Raw genomic sequence first — 22,733 nt, 5'->3', positions numbered from 1 at the left:
CTCCTGAACCATACCAGGCTGCTTGCCCTCAACATGGGGAGGGTGCTTTGGAGTCCCCCCAAAGCACCTTCCCCATGTTGATGGGGACAAGGGCCTCTTCCTGACAACCCTGGCCATTGGTTGTCGGGGTCTGCGGGCGGGGGCTTATCAGAATCTGGAAGCCCCCTTTAACAAGGGGGCCCCCAGATCATGGTCCCCCCTATGTGAATGGGTATCGGGTACATTGTACCCCTACCCAATCACCAAAAAAGTGTCAAAAAGTAAAAACCACAACAGTTTTTGACAATTCTTTTATTAAAAAGAAAAAAAGGAGGCACATGTGCAGAATTCTCTAAGATGGCCGCTTAAGCCAGGAGCTCCACGCTGCCACGGCCATATGGCGCACCTAGCGGGGGACACAGGATCCTGGGACCTACCACATCGGCACCATCCGATGGCAGAAAGCCCCAGGAAGGAACACATGTCAACGGGCTTGGCACGGAGAGGCCTGGGGCCGCAATTCAACACCACAGCCATTCGGGCTGATTCCAAGATGGCGGGTGCCACACAGCCACACACCCCAGGCACAGAGGAGCTTTCCAGACTCAGACAAACCCTGGTTCCAGCTACCCTAATCTTCACCCCGGGGACCCACGTGAGTAACCACCAGACCATGGCCCCCTCCCTGGCCTCCACAGAATCCCTCATTGAACACTCTATGGAGGATCTCCTGGACTCCCCTCTGGGGCCTTCCCCTGTCCAATCAACAGATATGCCTTCTGCATCTGACCTGCCCCCTAATTCCATCCTCACAGCTCCTGACCTTTTCATGAAGCTGTCAGACCTGCTGGACAGGGGACTAGCACAAACAGCAGCCAAAATCACTGGTGATATGCAGGAAGACTTCCAGAACCTGGGATCCAGGCTGGAAGATATAGAAAAAAAGCTGGACATAACTGTTGCTAAAACTATACAGAACTCTGACCACATTCAGGTTCTCCAAGATCAACTGGATACAGCCTTATCCAGGATTGACGACCTGGAAAATAGGTCCAGGAGACAAAATCTCTGTACCAGAGGCCGCCCGGAATCAATCACTGACACCATGTCTATCATGCAAGATTTCCTCAAACAATTGATTCCCAACATCCCTCCACACAAATTGGAGATAGACCGGACCTACAGGACCCTGGGAACTCCAAGAAACGATGGCTCCCCCAGAGACATAGAAACCCATTTCTTCTCCATCAAGGAGGAAGTGATGAAGCTGTGACGCTTCCAATCTCCCCTAACTTGCTGAGGGCATGCCATACAGGTTTTTGCTCACATCTCGCCGACCACAATTCAAAAAAGGAGAACTTTGAAACCCCTTCTAACAGTGTTATCTCAATGTGACATCAAGTACAGATCGGCCTTCCCCTTTGCTTTAAAGTTTGACTTCAAAGGCTAGACGTATCCCTTCCATAGCTTCCAGGATGGTGAACATCTCCTCCTGGACCTACGTCTCATCTCACAAGAAGGGGCAATGGACTTTGCTAATTCCAGCTCTGGATCAACCAAGTGCCCCTCTCCCACAAGCCCACTGATGACTGTCTGGAACAAACCTAAACCTAAACGCTCCAAGGACACTAAACCCCCCTGATGTCCAAGGCCCCAAACCCTGACACCAATGCCATTTTTTTTCTTGCCAAGACCAGGAGGTCAGTGGCGTCACTAGGGTTGGTGTCACCTGGTTCGGTAAAACATAGTGTCACCCCCCCATCATTTAAAGAACGATGTGCAGAGTGCCCCTCACCCCCATATACCCCCTCCTAGCATAATTCCTAGCATAATACCCCCTTTCAGCACAAATCCCCTCTCTCAGCACAAGTCATCACCCTCATATACCCCCTTTCAGCACAAATCCCCCTTCTCAGCACAAAATGCCCCCATATCCCTCTTCCCAGTATAAATCCCCCCAAACCCCTCCTTCTTATACAAATTCTTTTACCTCCCAAGTTCCCCCTCTAAGCACAAATCATCCCCCCATCTATCTCCTCCCTGCACAGATCCCCCCCCCCCTCTCAGCACAAATCCCTCCTTTTAGCATAAATCCCTCCCAAACCCCTCCTTCTTACACAAATGATCTTATGAACCCCCCCAAATCTCCCCTCTGATCACAAATTCCCACCCCCATATACCCCTTTAAGTATTAAATCCCTCTTCTTGCACAGAAGCCACCCTCAGCACAAATCTTCTTATTTAATCCCTCCCTGCCAATCCCCCCTACAAGCACAACCCCCACCCCAATACAAAGGCACTCCAGATTTTCCCATTAAAAAAAAACTCTTAATCCCTCTCAGCATAAATTCTTCCTCTTATTGCACAAATCCTCAGATCCCTGCCCCTAGCACAGACTTACCGGTTATCAGTTACTGGGACCTCAGCACCGGGAGATCTCCTTCCCAGGCTCCTCCTTCTGTCAGAAGACACAGAAAAGCAGAGGAGGAACCTGCAGAAAACTTCCCTCAGCGCTCTGACACTGCTAACATGCAGCTGGCTGGGACAGATACCAGCTGCTAAAGTGTCGGCAATCATTGCGCTGGAGACACGGGGACACCCCGCAGGAGATGTTGGCAAATGCTCCATGTTAGTGATCACCGACACTGTAGCAGCCCACTGGCGCCCCCCTCGATGCTAGCACACTGTGCCCAAGACTGGAGCCCCTCCCGCCCCCACCTAATCCCGGCCCCTGGTGTCACCCCACTGGCGGGTGTCACCCGGGTGTGGACCACACCCCCCGCACACCCATAGCAACGCCACTGTCCCGGCCCCTGGTGTCACCCCTCTGGCGGGTGTCACCTGGGTGCGGACCGCACCCCCCGCACCCCCATAACAACGCCACTGCAGGAGGTTGCAGGGCAGGTAGCCCTCAGTTGCCATTTTTACTACTCCCTAGTTCTAGCTTATATCTATTTTTGACTTTTCACAAATTAGAACTTTGTTGCCTGAACACTTCTTTTTTATTACTCTGTTTAGGTCAACCCATTGATCCACTCAGTGCTGTGATCCTGAATTTCTGGGACACCTCCCTGGGGGGGTCGGATCCTTCCTCAATAGGGGGAGGAGGCGAGCCCCCCCAGGACCACATGCCTTGGACCAAAAGGTCCCCCATACCTTAGCAATCTTTTGTAGTTGTTTTTTTGGTCTAAAAATAAACCAATATATGGTGCTGCGCTCCAAAGTGCTAACGTGATCAATAAAGTGCTAAGTGTATAGTACCATACCCATACAGGTATATATATGAATATCATGAATTCCAATAGCGAAAAGATATATAAAATATACTGCAATCAAATATAAAATCCAATATTGAGATAGCTGTAAGCAAATACATTCACTGTGCAAAAATGCATTAATAGATAGCTGTGCATATGTCCATGATAAAGTGCAAAATAGATTTAAGAAATACAACAAAGTACAAGGTGAAAGTTCAAAAAACAAGTATGAATGGTGTCTTCAGAGAAAGGTGCTGGTGATTTAGAGTCAGCATCTAGCAGAAATGCCAAGGTGACTTTGGTGATTATATCTTCAGTGCGCTTTCACCCACAGGTGTAGTGGCCCCTTACCTTACTGCTGTAAGGTAAACAGTAAAAAAAATTAGCCAGGGATAATCCGGGATACTGCATCCCACAAATGATCTCTCTAGATTTGTGTCCTCATTGGTTCCAAACTAGCTGCAGCCCAATGCTGATGTCCTATATATTTTCTTTCCTTGGATAGTTTATAGCCATAAAGCTTCCTCTCAGGGCAATGTATTGGGCCAGTAAAGGGAGAAGGACAGACAGGAAGTCCCAATAGTGAAGTATACCAAAATAGGTAATTTATTTAAAACAGGATATACTGCAGTACTCACATTAAGGCATTTACAACAGGATACAAACAAACGAGCAGCGAGCTCGTGATAAAAACGTTACTTCCAGTGTCCGTACGTTCCAAAAACATGGGGACAAGGTGCTTTGGGGGACTACTCCAAAGCACCCTCCCCATGTTGTGGGCATGTGGCCTGGTACGGTTCAGGAGGGGGTGCTCTCTTGTCCCCCCTCTTTTTCTGCAGCCTGCCAGGTTGCGTGCTCGGATAAGGGTCTGGTATGGATTTTGGGGGGGACTCCTATGCCATTTTTTTTGAAAAATTGGCACAGGGTTCCCCTTAATTTCCATACCAGACCTGAAGGGCCTGGTATGGATTTTGGGGGAACCCCCACGCAATTTTTTTAAATTTTTGGTTCAGGGTTCCCCTTAATATTCATACCAGGCCCCAAGGGCCTGGTAATGGACCAGGGGGGAACCCATGCCTTTTTTTCAATGAGTTTTATCCATATTGCTGAGAACTGACAATTCATTACAGCCGCTATCAGTTTTAAATGATTTTTTTCCTTTAGAAATGTAATTTTGCTGTGGTACTGTTCTAAACACAGGGAAAAATGCGCCACTTTACAGGCATACTATAGACACCCCCTAGGCACGATATTTAAAGGAATATTTCATTTTTGTTGTTTCACTTTAAGCATTATTAAAACCACATCCATCTTCAATCACGCCACCCTACGGACCCAAAAAAATTGAAAAAAAAAAAATGTTCTGCCTCGATGGGAGGCCTCCCACAGACTGCTGTCTCTTGGCTGTAAAAGCTGTTATATAGGCAAGGGAGGGGCCACCCGGTGATGTAACCGAGTGACCCCGCCTCCTTCTGATGTCATGAGACATCAGATGGGGGCGGGGTCATCTGGTGAATGAGTAGGGGTACAATGTACCCCATGCTAATTTACATAGGGGGGCCAGGATCTGGGGGCTTCCAGATTCCAATAAGCCCCCCACCCACAGAGCCCGACAACCAATGGCCAGCGTTGTCGGGAAGAGGCTCTTATTATGTATAGTGTGATGTACATAGATGACTATACAAGCAAAATATCAATTTTTCTACTGATAATTATTTGTAATATAGCCCTGCCTCTGTTTGTTTCATTTCCCCCTTCCAAAACTGTGTTTTTCTGGGCTCAGGAGCAACACAATTTTGGAAGGGGGAAAGGAAACAAACAGGGGCAGGGCTATATTACAAATAATTATCAGTAGAAAAATTGATATTTTGCTTGTATAGTCATCTATGTACATCACACTATACATAATCCTGACTACAGGTCCCTGTAGCTAACACAAACAACATCAACACTGTATATAATGAACCAGAGCCCCCCCCCCCCCAACCTCAAGGGAGGCCCTCTGCCTGAAGGAATTCTTGAATCCATCTGGAGCAGGATGGACAGCAGTCCATGCTAAAAACCTGCAACGAAAGACATAAAGAACACCATCCTACCACTAACAACTAGCTGTACATAATTTCTGTCAGGAGTGGGTTAATATCCTGCTGACAGAAAGAAATCAACATCAAAATCACACACATTACTTCATCCTATTTTTATTCTTTCAGAAGGGAGTTACTATACTGCTGACAGAAACAAAACTCTCTGGAGTTCCTGGTGGGAGGGGCCCTCCCTGGACTATTAAGCTCCTTGAAGAGTCAGTTAGGACTTAGGTCCACCCAGAGTTCATCTGTGGGAATCCTCATCCAACAGGCACAGGTCAGGGTGACAGGCCTGGCCTAATCCTGAAAATTATCAGAGAAGCAGTCTATGTAACAATTTCCATCTGTGAGCTCCACACTCTAGCAGTCCCTCAAGCATAGAAATTAGGGATGGGCGAACGGTTTGGCCCAAGCAAAAGTTTGGGCGGAACTATGGTTGCTCGGATGTTCGGTGAACACCGAACAATATGCGGTGTTCGGGGCAAATTCGAAAGCCGCCATAATACCATTAGAGTCTATGGGACACGAACATGAAAAATCAAAAGTGCTCATTTTAAAGGCTTATATGCAAGTTATTGCCATAAAAATTGTTTGGGGACCCGGTTCCTGCCCCAGGGAACATGTATCAATGCAAACATTTTTTTTAAAAATGGCTGTTTTTTCGGGAGCAGTGATTTTTTTAATGCTTAACCACTTGCTGCCCACCCTATTACCAAATGACGGCAGCAAAGTGGTGTGATATTCCTGACCAGACGTCATATGATGTGATCAGGAATATCGAGCCACTGTGCGCCCCCGGGGGCGCGCATTGCGGCGATCGTTGTTGCGGGGTGTCAGTCTGACACCCTGCAACACCGATCTAGGTAAAGAGTCTCTGACGGAGACTCTTTACCACGTGATCAGCCGCGTCCAATCATGATCAATCGGTGATCGGCTTTTCCTCACTCACGTCTGACAGACGCGAGTAGAGGAGAGCCGATCGGCTGCTCTCCTGACAGGGGGGGTCTGGGCTGATTGTTTATCAGCACAGCCCCCCCTTGGATCCTACCCAGGACCACCAGGGAAGCTGTCCAGGACCACCTGGGAAGCCATCCACACTGGACCACCAGGTATGCCCCTAGACCCCCAGGGAAATGCCACTGTGTGCCAGGCAGCTGCCAATCTGTGCCCAGGCAGCTGCCAATCAGTGCCCACTTCAATGCCTACCACTGCCAGTGCCACCAGGGATGCCCATCAGTGCCTCATATCAGTGCCACGTATCAGTGCCCATCAGTGCCACGTATCAGTGCCCATCAGTGCCGCCTATCAATGCCCATCAGTGCCCAGCAGTGCTGCCTATCAGTGCCGCCTATCAGCACCACCCTATCAGTGCCCAGCAGTGCCCAGGAGTGCCACCTTTCATTGCCCATCAGTGTTGCCTATCAGTGCCCATCAGTGCCAACCAGTGCCACCCAGTGCCATCCATCAGTGCCCATCAGTGCCGTCTATCAATGCCCATCAGTGCTGCATATGAGTGCCACCCATCAGTGCTGCCTACCAGTGCCCATCAGTGCCGCATATCAGTGCCCATCAGTGCCGCATATCAGTGCCCATCGTCAGTGCCCGTCAGTGCCCGCTCATTGGTGCCACCTCATCGGTGCCGCCGTATCAGTGCCTGTCAGTGCCGCCTTATTAGTGCCCATCAGTGAAAGAGAAAACTTACTTATTTACAATTTTTTTTAACAGAAACAAAAGCAAAACTTTTATTTTTTTCAAAATTTTCGGTCTTTTTTTATTTGTTTAGCAAAAAATAAAAACCACAGAGGTGATCAAATACCACCAAAAGAAAGCTCTATTTGTGGGAACAAAATGATAAAAAATTTAGTTTGGGTAAAGTGTTGTATGACCACGCAATTGTCATTCAAAGTGCGACAGCACTGAAAGCTGAAAATTGGTCTGGGCGGGAAGGTGTCTAAGTGCCCAGTATTGAAGTGGTTAAAGTGAAACAATAAAAATGAAATATTCCAATCACACTGACGGATGGGGTGTTGTTCCCCCCCCTTTAACACAGTTTGATCCCATGTGGGGTGTCTGGGGAGGTTGGACAATACCCTTGCCTGATAAGTAGCAATAATATCTTTCTACCGTTCACTTATTATTACTATGTTCTGTCACTTGTATTTAACTGAGTGATTATTTTTTTGTTTTTTTACATTGTCAATTTATGACAGATACTATTTTCACCCTGTACTATGCAATATGGTTCAATAAAAAACATTGAAAATAAAAATGAAATATTCCTTTAAACATCATGCCTGGGGGGTGTCTATAGTATGCCTGTAAAGTGGCGCATTTTTCCCATGTTTAGAACAGTACCACAGCAAAATTGCATTTCTAAAGGAAAAATTGTCATTTAAAACTGATTGTGGCTGTAATGAATTGTTGGGTCTCGGCAATATCGATAAAACTCATTGAAAAAAATGGCATGGGTTCCCCCCAGTCCATTACCAGGCCCTTTGGGTCTGGTATGAATATTAAGGGGAACCCCACACCAAAAATGTAAAAAAAAATTGTGTAGGGGTCCCCCCAAATCCATACCAGGCCCTTCAGGTCTGGTATGGAAATTAAGGGGAACCCTGTGCCAAATAAAAAAAAAAAATGCTGTAGGGGTCCCCCCAAAATCCAAACCAGACCCTTGAGGTCTGGTATGGATTTTAAGGGGAACCCTGTGCCAAAATTTAAAAAAAATGGGGTCAATGGGGTAAAAAAATTGCGTGGGGGTCCCCTCAAAATCCATACCAGACCCTTATCCAAGCACACAATTTGGCAGGCCGCAGGAAAACGGGGGGGACAAGAGAGCGCCCCCCTTCCTGAACCATACCAGGCCACATGCCCTCAACATGGGGAGGGTGCTTTGGGGTCTGACCCCAAAGCACCTTGTCCCCATGTTGATGGGGACAAGGGCCTCATCCCCACAACCCTTGCCCAGTGGTATGCGGAAGTGGGCTTATCGGAATCTGGAAACCCCCTTTAACAAGGGGACCCTCAGATCCTGGCCCCCCATGTATATTTTTAATTGGGTACATTGAACCCTACCATTTCACAAAAAAAGTGTCAAAAATGGTAAAAAAAGACAAGAGACAATTTGGGACAAGTCCTTTATTAAGGCTTTATTAAGGCTAAAAAAATTAAATGTCCCGCGATGTAAATCCAAGCAGCCCAACGGACCGAAAAAGAAAAAAGCCGCAACAGTTCCGCCTCCATGGGAGGCTCCCATCGAGTGACGCTTCTTCTTGGTGACAGCTGTTTTGTTTTTTGGTTCGGGGTTTCCCTTAATATTCATACCAGACCCAAAGGGCCTGGTAATGGACTGGGGGGACCCATGCCCTTTTTTTTCAATGAGCTTTATCTATATTGCCGAGACCCCAACAATTCATTATAGCCGCGATCAGTTTTAAATTACTTTTAATAGAAACTAACTTTTCCAATAGAAATGTAATTTTGCTGTGGTACTGTTCTAAACACAGGGAAAATTTGCCACTTTACAGGCATACTATAGACACCCTCCAGGCATGATATTTAAAGGAATATTTAATTGTTATTGTTACACTTTAACCACTTAAGCCCCAGACCATTTTGCTGGCCAAGGGTCTGGTTTGGATTTTGGGGGGACCCATACGCCATTTTTTTTTAAATTTGGCACAGGATTCCCCTTAATTTCTATACCAGACCTGAAGGGCCTGGTAGGGATTTGGGGGGACCCCCACGCAATTTTTTTTTTACATTTTTGGTTTGGGGTTCCCCTTAATATTCATACCAGACCCAAAGGGCCTGGTAATGGACTGGGGGGAACCCATGCCATTTTTTTCAATGAGTTTTGTTGATATTGCTGAGACCCAACAATTCATTACAGCCACAATCAGTTTTAAATGACAATTTTTCCTTTAGAAATGTAATTTTGTTGTGGTACTGTTCTAAACATGGGAAAAATGCACCACTTTACAGGCATACTATAGACACCCTCCAGGCATGATATTTAAAGGAATATTTCATTGTTATTGTTACACTTTAACCACTTAAGCCCCGGACCATTTTGCTGGCCAAAGACCAGAGCACTTTTTGCGATTCAGCACTGCGTCGCTTTAACTGACAATTGCGCAGTCGTGTGAAGTGGCTCCAAAACAAAGTTGACGTCCTTTTTTTCCCACAAATAGAGATTTCTTTTGGTGGTATTTGATCACCTCCGCGGTTTTTATTTTTTGCGCTATAAACAAAAATAGAGTGAAAATTTTGAAAAAAACACATTATTTTTTTACTTTTTGCTATAATAAATATCCCCCAAAAATATATAAATATTTTTTTTTCCTCAGTTTAGGCCGATACGTATTCTTCTACATATTTTTGGTAAAAAAAACCCGCAATAAGCGTTTATTGATTGGTTTGCGCAAAAGTTATAGCGTCTACAAAATAGAGATAGTTTTATGGCATTTTTATTAATAATTTTTTTTACTAGTAATGGCGGTGATCTGCGATTTTTATCATGATTACGACATTATGGCGGATACATCAGACAATTTTGACACATTTTTGGGACCATTGTCATTTTTACAGTGATCAGTGCTATAAAATTGCACTGATTACTGTAAAAAATTACACTGGCAGTGAAGGGGTTAATCACTAGGGGGCTAGTGAGGGGTTAAGTGTGTCCTAGGGATGTGTTCTAACTGTGGGGGGGAGGGGCTGTGTGTGACACATCACTGATCATAGCTCCCGATCACAGGGAGCTATGATCAGTGACACTGTCACTAGGCAGAACGAGGAGATGCTTGTTTACATTAGCATCTCCCCGTTCCTCCTCTCCGTGAGACGAGCGTGGGTATCCCCGCAGGCATCGAGTCTGAGGGACCCGCGATCCTACTCCCGGAGCTTGCAGCGGGAGTGTGCGTGCGCCAGCAGCAGCGCGCACGCGATGGCATGGTGGCAAATTCAAAGGGACGTACAGGTATGCCTATTTGCCCAGACATGCCATTCTGCTGACGTAAAAGTACATGTAGCGGTTGGCAAGCGGTTAAGCATTAAAAAAATCACTGCTCCTGAAAAAACATGTGTTTTTAAAAAAAATGTTTGCATTGATACATGTCCCCTGGGGCAGGACCCGGGTCCCCAAACACTTTTTATGGCAATAACTTGCATATAAGCCTTTAAAATTAGCACTTTTGATTTTTCATGTTTGTGTCCCATAGACTTTAACAGTGTTCGTGTGTTCGTCCAAGTTTTTTGCCTGTTCGCATGTTCTGGTGCGAACCAAACCGGGGGGGTGTTCGGCTCATCCTTAATAGAAATGTGAATCAGGCAGTCTCCTCCTACCTCCTTCAGCTTCTCTGATAGAGACAGAGTAGCTCCTGGCAGGCTGTCCTGCTCTCATGACCACCACTCTGTCCTTGAGGATTGCTTTCCCCAGCCTCCATTCCCTTTGAATACCCTGAAACCAGGCCCAGGTCTCCTCACAATCTGGCACCCGCAAAAACTTGGGGATGTGCATGTACTCTCACACCAGGTCATCCTCCCACTCTCCAAGGGAGTTCTCAATGATGTCCATGGTGTCAGTGTTCAGACAGAGGTGCCCCACATAGATTTACACTCCCCCCTTACACGTTTACCACCTATCGCTAGAGTGGTCACTTGCATTTTGTGGGGATATATGACCCCTAGATTACATTGTTTGGTGCCTATGCCTGGCACCCGGTGTGACCAGCATGCCTGTGGTAAGGGTAATCCAGCCAGTCTCCATTCGGACGCCGCTGGATTGCGGTGCGGTGCGGCTCGGTTCCCTGTAATCGTATTCCGGGCAGATGTATGTATGACGCGATCAAACCTCAATGCGTTTCAGCCAATAGGAACAACCGTCATCAGGAAGCTCTCCCTAAAAAAAATTACTTTTGGTGGTAAAGCAGTAGTAAACTGCAATTGGCGGAAAAAATAAATCTCCTGAAAGGTAATGTCATAATGTGCTAGTATGCATCGCATACTTGCACATTATGAGAGACTTACCTCAAAACAAAGCTCTCCAGCACCGCGCTGTCACTGTTGAGAGGTCTTACATCTTCCCCCTGTGGGAGCCACAGTTTACGGCACGGGTTCTAAAGGTCCAGCACTGTATGCGCCGGTGACGTTGCTGGCTGCATGCACTCTGAATATCTCCTAAACAGTGCAAGTTTAGGAGATATTCACAGTACCTACAGGTAAGCCTTATTATAGGCTTACCTGTAGGTGCAAGTGGTATAACATAGTTTACTACTGTAAATGTATCAAGAGATCAGTATCAGTTAAGAGTGTTGAGACAAACCATTTACCATGGACAGGGGTACTTACAATGATTATTTACCCATGTAAAACCTTTATCCAAAAGAAAGAAAAAACGTTGCTGTAACTGCTTGTGTAACTGCAGTGCGAGCTGGGGTTTGGCTTCAATTTGTTAGTGTATTTAAATCTGCTAGTCCATCTAATACTCCCCTTCTCCCAGAATAACAAGGCTGCTGTCTGCTGTACCCCCTGCACTTCTTCATCAGAGGGGGGGCACTCTAATACAGGGGGTGTGTTACTGGCCAAATCATCAGGGGATCACAGAGGGGGGAAAAAGTCTAAAAAATTTAAACGAAAGCAGCCATCACATCTAAGGTTTGGTAAGCTGAAATATATTACATTTTTGGTTTTAGGTTTAATACTTCTTTGGGTGGAATTCTGATGGTCTTGATTCAGTGTAGAGCTTGCTTCTCTTTCAGAGTAAAGCTGGCCAGACACTAGTATTATTAATATTATTATACAGGATTTATATAGCGCCAACAGTTTCCGCAGCACTTTACAAAATAAAGGAAGACAATACAGCAACAATATAATTCAATACAAAAGGGTTAAGAGGGATTTTTGTTTAAAAAAGTCATATTTTCACATTGTTTGTTCCATTTTCAACTGTTTAGTGGGATCATATCGGTGTTCGTTTTTAACTATAGTGATGAGAAAATTTGGAGGAGCAGAATGGACATTTTTCCCCAAATGATCAAATTTCTAACAGTTGTAATGGAAATTTGTAAGTTCTGTATATAATTGTATTGTATTTTCTATGTATTGCACTCTGCCCTCACTGTGCACACAGCACTAATAATGTTTTCAGTAAATGTTTACATTCTTTTGAGTCCTGATTAGAATTAGCCTGCCTATGTAACGCCCCTTGTTACCATAAACCTACAATTGTAATATTAATGTGATACCTACGTAATCATGTGCATAAAAACCTTCAATTGCGTCATAATAAAGCAGAACAGTAATTTGGAAAGATGCTGAGCGTATCTTTTGTGTCTGTTCCCTACTGCAGTAGATATTATTAATTTGGAACCACTAATCAATATGAGGATAGGAGTTGCCTATCATCAATTTAACCGAGTCATGCATGGCGAGCCAGCCAGGAGGGGATTCCAGGTGACCCTGAGTATCCGAAACGAGGAGCTTGAGACGATCCGGGAATTTCTGATAATCAGCCGGCTGAGGTAAGCCTTTTGCTTACATTTGAGTTATCAGACTTCCTTGATCGGTAAGGCATTTTCGGGACAAAGGGTACCTATTTTACTCCCCTTAATCGAACTGTATTGATTGGTGGTTATATGTTATGTTGTCCCTGTCTATTGTCCATCGGAGTGTTATAAATAAGAAAGGGAAGAATAGTACTGTTCACAGGTATATGTAGTACATCTGCTAGATAAAGTAGTTTAGAGTCAAGAGGGTATAGGCACAAGTAGAGAAGAGAGAAGACTGGCCAGTCATTATGGGCATTGAATTAAGTAAGGGAATGAAGGATAAGAGACCCTCAAAAATGCCCAGCGCAAGAGAAGCGCTATATATGAACCGAAGGTGTGGTTCCGCCTATACTGAGCCCCTAGATTAATGGTTAGAGTGGACAGGGATCCACAATGGGTAACTGGGTTACCAAGGTCCACAGGGACTAAGAATCATGCAGAGTAAATAGCTAGAGAAACAGCTATCAATGTGAGCAGGATGGATCAAGGGTGACATTAGAACTAGACAGAAAGGGACATTTTCATGTTAAGTTGTGGGATGAATTTGGGATCAGGCACTACAACTAGTAAAAGTCAGAAACAGAGAAATGAGAGGTAAAACAGAATACTTTATATGTTGTCAGAGAGGGAAGATGGGATGAGCACTGTGGCTCCCCATCTGATCACAGAATCATAGAAGCTAGATATAAAAGTTATTTAAACAAAATAAGGAAAGCAGAATTTAGGCAGGGAAATATTAAAGAGTTAAAAGAAAGTGAGAGAATGATATGCATGTGTTGTGTACAAATGGGAAAAATGTAAGCGATTTTAGAGAGATATTGGTGTGTGTGCGAATGCTGGGACCTCTAGTTCTATTGCTTGTGTGTGTCATGTACGCAGATGTGACCCCCTCCTTTGTGCTCTCATGAAAGAAATGTGGCTGGGATGAGAGGTTAGTGATAAGCTGGAAGGACACCATTGCCAATTTCTGTTTTTTAGACAAAACATTTATAACAAAATGTGCCGGGTTAACGAATCTAATGGTAAACAATGTGATCACAATTATTTTGAATCTGTTTTTTTTAACCGTGTATTACACAAATTGAATATCCTTTGATAGTGGAAACAGTGCATTTAAAAAAGGGAAATTAAGTAAAATTAAGTAATAATGAGTATTAATTTCTAATATGAGTTTAACAATTTTATAGATATAACTGGTTTAGACAACCTTTGGTTGGAAATGAAATCCAGGTTATTGGGGAAATTTGTAAAAATGGGATTAGTTTAGATTAAGATAACAATTTTGGAATTTTACATTTATACAATAAGCCCTTATTGAGAGAAAAAAAAGATTAAGATGAGGTTGTTATTTTGAATAAAGCTGCCATAATATTTAACAAAGCCAAGATGGATGGGATACATAAGAAGTTTTTCTACAAAAATGATATTGTAAGGTTTTTGATGAAAACTTGATGTGTGGTCCATGATGTAAGAGTAATAATAAATAAAATTTAAATATAACAGACCCATCACATCAAGTCCACACACCCTGTTAGGATAGATGCCACCTGCAGCCAGTTGTTTTATAGTTTTTGATGCTTTCTGGTCCATCATACAGATTCTTGGTCCTTTTGTTTTTATTTATTTTTATTTTTGAAATCCAAAGCAGAATGTGTGGATTGTGAAATGATGTGCCCCTTTTTCTTGTAAAGTACAGTGGTATAAGCAGAAGAATAGTTTTGGATTTATGGACATCTCTGCATGACCGCAGGGTATTGTTATCATTTATTATAATATTGCCAGGAAAAAGTTGTCTTTTGAAACATGAAACTGGAGTTCTTACACAAATAGTGTGATAGAAAACAAGACATTGTAATATATTTATGCAAGCTGGACCCAGTAATGAAGGGTTACCCCGATATATCAGAGCTGTAGCTTTTATGCAAAGGTGTGTTAAATTGATGACATAGGAATCAGCTGCTGTGAGTCCAGTGCAGGACACACTCCCTGAAGACCCAGATATTACATTTTTTGTAGATTTGAGTATGCAGTTTATCACCCAGAAGGATACCCTGTATTCAAAGTCATTGGATCCTTTTTCCCCAGCTCAAGAAGCAGAGCTCCATGTTTTAGCAAAGCCTGTGAGCTATAAAAAGAGTGTATATTTATATAGATAGTCGAGATATAGAGAGCTTTTGGTTCCATTTGAAGGGCCAGAAGTTTGTTTTTACTTCGGCAGGTAAACCAATAAAGCATGCCAAGTTAATTTGATTGGCTGTTTTCAGCCTTCCAGCTTCTTGCTGAGGTAGCCATATTAACTTTCACACATGGAAGCAGACCAGGTGACTAAGGATGCTGCATTTACAGCCCCGGACACTTGATGGGTCTGTGCAACTCACAGATTCCACCCTAGTTCTGGCCCAGTATAGCTGGGATTAATAATTCAACTTTAAGGACCCCAGAACGAGAAGAACAAGTGGTCCACAGGGGGCAACTTCTTATGAAACAGGACTTTGGAAAAGGTGATCATTTATGTCTGTCAGCCACTCTTTTCCCTCCAACTTGACACATGGACCGTGTCATCAGTCACAAGCAGTTATGGCTGCCTTAGTAAATGAGCATGGGATAGAGCCAGGGTTCACCACAGTTGTTTTTATAACATACCACTTCTTGTTTTACCTGTTACCAAAGGTGTTACCAAAAGCTCAACATCCCTTCCAGAGATTACAAAAAAGATATATCCAGATGCCCAAGTCAGGATCTTACGAGTATGCATTTTGTCTGTATGGACATGTTTTTTGGATGTCCAGTGGCAAATGCTACTGCAAAGGCCACAGTAAAAAGTGTTATCAGAAGTAGTTTGTAAATATAGAGTGCAGAAAGTACAGAGAGTAACAAAAGAAATCATTTTTTATAGGAGAGTCCTTACTAGAAGTTTTGAGGTTTTATTTTTACACCCCCTACTGTCTACAATGTAGCGGACAAAGTAAAGTAAGAAACTAGAAAACTTTTGCCTGAATGTTTTCTTAAATTTTATCAAGCCCCTAAGGGGATGTTGGACTCTCTCCCTATGAGATTTTGTTTGGGAGTGTGTTACTCACTTGCTTATATTTTGTCTCAGCAGCTGAAGTCCTCCATTCGGATCTCACGGAGAATGCTGATGATCTTTTAAGGTTTTTTACAAACTCATTTATGTTTTTTCTCCCTAATTCCAGATCCTAAAAGTTTGGAAGGATCTAAAACTAAAGCCAGGTGACTTTTGGATTGTTAAGAGACATTTATATATAAGGAAATGTTTGGAGACTCAATACAGCATCTATTTCATGTACAGTTTTTGCAAAACTTGAAGGAAAAGTCACCTGGATCCACACCAGACACTGCAAAAATGACTAAATTAAAGAAATCTCTGTGTTTGATTTGTTTCCCTCTTGTGATCACAGTCTAGGGTACTTTTTGATTCAATTACTTTAATTGTAAGGGATATATATATTTGAAAAATAGTTTAGCCATGTTGAAGTCATATTTGTCTTTTGTACGTCTTCCATTTTATGTAGAATTGTCTGTGTTTACATATGCTGATAAGTCAGCATGTCCACAATTCAGCTAGAAGGCCATTCTGGCCACAGAAGTGTACAGCCAGTACTCTGTAAATATGTCTTATCAATCATTTGTTTTTCACAATGAAAAGTCATTTTGTAATGAAAAAGTTGCTCAGCTATTTTCTCCACAATGGAGTTTTTTTGCCTCTTTGGCCAGGACTACCTCCACCTAAGCGTGTGGAGGTTCCAGGTTAAAGGTGATAGCAGGTATGGTTAGTGATCAAAATATTGATCAAAAGAGGGGAGACTGTAATGGAAATTTGTAAGTTCTGTATATAATTGTATTGTATTTTCTATGTATTGCACTCTGCCCTCACTGTGCACACAGCACTAATAATGTTTTCAGTAAATGTTTACATTCTTTTGAGTCCTGATTAGAATTAGCCTGCCTATGTAACGCCCCTTGTTACCATAAACCTACAATTGTAATATTAATGTGATACCTACGTAATCATGTGCATAAAAACCTTCAATTGCGTCATAATAAAGCAGAACAGTAATTTGGAAAGAGCTGAGCGTATCTTTTGTGTCTGTTCCCTACTGCAGTAGATATTATTAATTTGGAACCACTAATCAATATGAGGATAGGAGTTGCCTATCATCAATTTAACCGAGTCACAGTGTATATGATTTTCATATTAGAATTTCCGTTCAATACCAAAATTGAGTGTTAAAGGCAAACAAAATTTTGAGGTACTTTTGAACAATATTCATCAATTATAAATGTTAGATCGAAAATCATCTAATGGCCATATTAGGTTCAATGTGATATGGCAGAATCACTGGCCCTCATAAATGAGTCTTAGCATTCCTTCATAGTTTCAATGGTAAAACAGAGTAGACAAAATTGTGTGGCTTAAACTCAAAGGAAGGTAAATATTATTTTATCTCTAATTGTGAAATAAATTAAGGGGATAAGCAAATAGTATGTTTTGTAACAAATAGATACCATTGCAGTAAGATTTCTGCACACACACAATTCTGTGAGAAATACAGGTAGAGAGTTAATATTTTTACACTTATAGATCTGGTAAATATTTATTACCAAATATTACTACACGTGTGTGAGATTATGCTTTACTTGTAATGCAAGCGCATGATTTCTGTAAGTGATGTGACTAATTAGAGATTGCTTGTAAAATCCATGCCATGCTGGGAATAATTGCTAAGTGAGAATATTCAGCGGCAGTGTTGATCACACGCAAACATCAAAGTTGCTTTGTATCTCACACAGGTTGAAAAATGCTCTTTGTTTAGTACAATACTTGGTTTAATTTGCTTTACTGTGCATTTGTTTTTTCAGAATGAGTTTGGATTTCCCTTTTCTCGTAGGAAATTCAGGTCATCCCACAGAAACTTTCACCTGTTTCCAGATATACCAAGAGCACTTGTACAGGAAAGCCACGCTTAACCACTTGCCGACCAACCGCCGCAGTTGTACTGTGGCAGAATGGCACGGCTGGGCGAAACAATGTTATGTAACGTTGCTTCGCCCTGTGGCCACTAGGGGGCATGCACGTCCCCCCCGCTCGCTCCCTGAGCCGATGCGAGTGCCCGGTGGTCTCAATCAACGCCAGGCTCCCGCGATCGCCGCTGAGACACGGAGAACCAGAAACTGTGTGTTTAAACACACAGTTTCCGGTTCTCTGAGGGGAGAAGTGACAGATAGTCTGTTCATACAGAGTATGAACAGCAATCTGTTATCTTCCCTGCACAGTCCCTATCCCCCTTCAGTTAGAACACACACTAGGACACACTTAACCCCTTCACTGCCCCCTAGTGTTAACCCCTTCATTGCCAGTGACATTTTTACAGTAATCAATGCATTTTTAATCGCACTGATCGCTGTATTAATGCCAATGGTCCCAAAATTGTTTCAAGATTGTCCGACGTGTCCGCCATAATGTCGCAGTCATGATAAAAATCGCAGATCACCGCCATTACTAGTAAAAAAAAAAATTAATAATAAAAATGCTATAAATCTATCCCCTATTTTGTAGACGCTAAAACTTTTGCGCAAACCAACCAATAAAACACTTATTGCGATTTTTTTTTACCAAAAATATGTAGAAGAATACATATCGGCCTAAACTGAGGAAAAAAAATAGTTTTTTTATATATTTTTGGGGGATATTTATTATAGCAAAAAGTAAAAAATATTGTGTTTTTGTCAAAATTGACGCTCTTTTTTTGTTTATAGCGCAAAAAATAAAAACCATAGAGGTGATCAAATAGCACCAAAAGAAAGCTCTATTTGTGGGAAAAAGAGGATGTCAGTTTTGTTTGGGTGCAACGTCGACCGCGCAATTGTCAGTTAAAACGACGCAGTGCCGAATCGGGGGTAAAATCTTCCGGGGGTGAAGTGGTTAAAAAAACACCTAGTATGCCAATGTACTTATAAAGACATCACTACCATAAAGGAAGAGTGAGAGCATGGGGGCATGGAGGTAAAATGAAAGGATTGAAGGAAGGAAGAAAATGAAATGAAGGACGGATGGAAGAAATGAAAGGAAGAATGGAAGGAAGAAAAAAGGGGAAGGAAATGATGAAAGGAGGGAGATAGGGAAGGAAGAAAAAAGGCAAAGGGAAACAAAGGAAATGACTAAAGGAGGGAGATAGGTAAGGAAGAAAAAAGGGAAAGGCAGAGGACTGGGGGGAAGGAAGGAAGGAAGGAAGGAAGGAAGGAAGGAAGGAAGGAAGGAAGGAAGGAAGGAAGGAAGGAAGGAAGGAAGGAAGGAAGGAAGGAAGGAAGGAAGGAAGGAAGGAAATTATGAAAGGAGGGTGATAGGGAAGGTAGGAAAAAGGGAAAGGCAAAGAACTGGAAGGAAGGAATGGAGGAAGAAAGGAAGGAAAGAAAATGATGAAAGGAGGGAGATAAGGAAGGAAGGAAGGAAATGATGAAATAAGGGAGATAGGGAAGGAAGAAAAAAGGCAAAGGCAAAAGACTAGAAGGAAGGAAGAAAGGAAGGAATGAAGGAAACGCTGAAAGAAGAGAGATAGGGAAGGAAGAAGGAAAGGCAAAATACTGGAAAAAAGGGAGGAAGAAAGGAAATGATGAAAGGAGGGACATAGAGAAGGAAGAAAAAAAGGGGAAGGCAAAGGACTGGAAAGAAGGAAGGAAAGATGGAAGAGAGGAAGGAATGAAATGATGAAAGGAAGGAGATATGGAAGGCAGAAAAAAGAGAATGTCAAAGGATAGGAAGGAGGGAAGGAAGGAAGGAAGGAAGGAAGGAAGGAAGGAAGGAAGGAAGGAAGGAAGGAAGGAAGGAAGGAAGGAAGGAGGGAGATAGGGAAAGAAAAAAGAAAGGAAAGGCATGGAATATTAAGAAACAAAGGGAGTGAAGGAAAGATGGAAGAAGGGAGATAGGGAAAGAAGAAAGGAAGGAAAGGCAAGGGAAATTAAGAAACAAAGGAAGGAAAGGATGAAAAGAGGGAGCTAGGTAAAGAAGAAAGAAAGAAAAGGTAAAGGAAAGGCATATGAAAGGTAAAGGAAAAGAAATGAAGGATATAGCATTTTCACTTCCGCCTTACCACTAGATACAATTTTGCAACAAACATTGCAGCAGCTTTGCGGAAATGACCTCTTTTCCTTTCAGTTTCACTTTAAATTTTATTGATATGACAGAGGATTTTGGAAAGAATTCTAAAAGTTTCATTAAGGCATAAACAATCTTTGTGTTGTTTCACAAAGTCTTACAAGTTATTTTACAAACTTAAATATTGCATGAATGCTTGATATATTGTTGAATTTTTATCAGTGTTAATTTTGGCAGCAAATTTCGATTCAGTTTTAGTCTTATGCCCTGTACACACGGTTGGACATTGATCAGACATTCCAACAACAAAATCCATGGATTTTTTCCGACGGATGTTGGCTCAAACTTGTTTTGCATACACACGGTCGCACAAAGTTTTCGGAATTTCCTAACGCCAAGAACGCGGTCACGTACACCACATACGACGAGACTATAATGCCGCGTACACACGGTCGGACTTTTCACCTACAAAAGTCCGACAGCCTGTCCGACATACTTCCGACGTACCTTCGGCGGACTTGCGGCAGACTTTCTTACGAACGGACTTGCACACACACGACCCCACAAAAGTACGACAGCCTAGTACGCGGTGACGTACACCAAGTCCGACGAGACTATAAAACGGAAGTTCAATAGCCCGTACGACACCCTTTGGGCTCCTTCTGCTAATCTCGTGTTTATCTCGTGTTAGTAGAAGTTTGGTGAGAGACGATTCGCGCTTGTGAGACTCGTATTTTTCAGTTCGTTTTAACTGTTGTTCAGTCTGTGCTTGTGAGGTTTGTATCTGCTTTTCAGTGCGTTTGGTCAGTTGGCATTGAGAAATCTTTGTTTTATTGGCCGCTCGTTCCTGATTTTCAGGTCGTTCTTCACAGGCCTTGCTGTTCTTCAGTGCGTTCTGTTTAGTGCGTTCTGACCAGCCGACCGTTTTGAAGCCATGTTACCTGTACGTACTCGTCGTAGAGCTCGTGCATTGTATGTGCTTGGTGCTGTAGTTTATTCTTCAGCCCAAGACCAGTCCATGAACAGGGCGAGGAGGAGTTCATGGACCAAGAATTGGTTGCTTCAGCGTGACCAGTTCTGTCACATGCCTTTGCTCCGTGAGATCCGTGAGAATAATCCTGAGGATTTCAGGAACTTTCTCCGGATGACGGACCCCGTTTTTGACCGTTTGTTGGCTTTGCTGACCCCCTATATCAGCAGGCAGGATACCTGCATGAGGCAAGCCATCACTCCGGAGCAGAGGCTGGTCGCTACCTTGCGGTATTTGGCCACAGGGAGAAGCCTGCAGGACCTTAAGTTCTCGACAGGCATCTCCTCCCAGGCTCTGGGGATCATTATCACAGAGACCTGTTCTGCCATCATACAGGTCCTGCAGAAGGACTATATTAAGGTAAGATATTTTTCTTTTATTAGCATCACATGTTCTTTTATGTAATCTTTGATAATGTAATGTATTTCTTGCTTCAAACACTACTTACCATCATTGCAATATAGTGTGAATGTCCCCTTTTTATCCTCACACATGCTGGAATTTTTTCCTGTTATTTTTTGTCATGCATGTATATTTTCCTTCAATAACCTTCCCAGCATGAAGTGATGGGAACATATCCACCTAGTCTACTCATTTTGAATTTATTTTGTTGGAGTGTATTTAGTGTGCTTATAATTAGCAATTATCTAGATTTCACAACCCCCCCACCCCCCCCCACCTAAACTCACTCCAAATAGTTGTATAGATGGATGGTGCCGCGCTAATCCTATTGTATGAGCTTCTAATTAATAAATTAAGTAAAGAAACCGGCCTGGAGGGCCACTGATGTATAAAAACAAGTGCTATATCCCACTGTGCAAACTAAAAAATACAAATAAAAATAAATATGTGGATGTGGGTAATAAATAAACAGCCTAATTAATAAATAAATAACCACCGTGACTAACCATAAATATGACTGTTCTAAAAAAACAGTGAAATAAATACTGAAATTACATAATCATCAATCACAAATCAGCAAAGTGCATAGTGCCAACACTGTGCAACCTAGATATCTGAACTAAATGATGTGAAACAACAAGTTTTCCATAAAGTGCAGACGTGCAGACAAATGTAAAAATAATGTGCAAATGATAACTCCAAAAATAAACGGTAATTACATGTCCCAATAAATTAAAAATGAAAAACGAGGGAGAATCACACAAGAAAAACGTCCATAGTCTTAGATATAATCTTGTGACATAAGGTGCTGGCATGCGCATGTAGCAGTTAAAGTGCCTGGTGATTCAAAATTCCATGCAGCTTCGTGTGTAAACACTCCAGTGAGCAGTGGCCCCTTACCTCACAGGAATGGGGCAACAGCATATGACCAAACTGGTTCTTTAGTTTTTTTCACCTAGCGGCTCCTACGTGTTCCTCACCGTCCTGGGGTGGGATTCCCTCAGGTATGGTCCAGGGGATGTTTAAAAACAGGAATAAAGGAACCCAATAGTGTAACTCCGTTTTACAAGGTAACAACGTTTATTAGGCAAAAAACAGCAGGTACTCACATTTAAAATCAATGGTGAGGTATTTGTATCCGACGAGCGGCGAGCTCGTAGTGTATCCAGCCTATCCTGTCCCTACGCGTGACGTCACACCACACGTGACTTCTTCAGGGGTATCCCCTGAAGAAGTCACGTGTGGTGTGACGTCACGCGTAGGGACAGGATAGGCTGGATACACTGAAAGAAAGCTACGAGCTCGCCGCTCGTCGGA

Source organism: Aquarana catesbeiana, linkage group LG10 (assembly GCF_042186555.1).
Source record: "Aquarana catesbeiana isolate 2022-GZ linkage group LG10, ASM4218655v1, whole genome shotgun sequence".
In the NCBI taxonomy this organism is placed as follows: Eukaryota; Metazoa; Chordata; class Amphibia; order Anura; family Ranidae; genus Aquarana; species Aquarana catesbeiana.
This window is presented reverse-complemented; position numbering follows the sequence as displayed.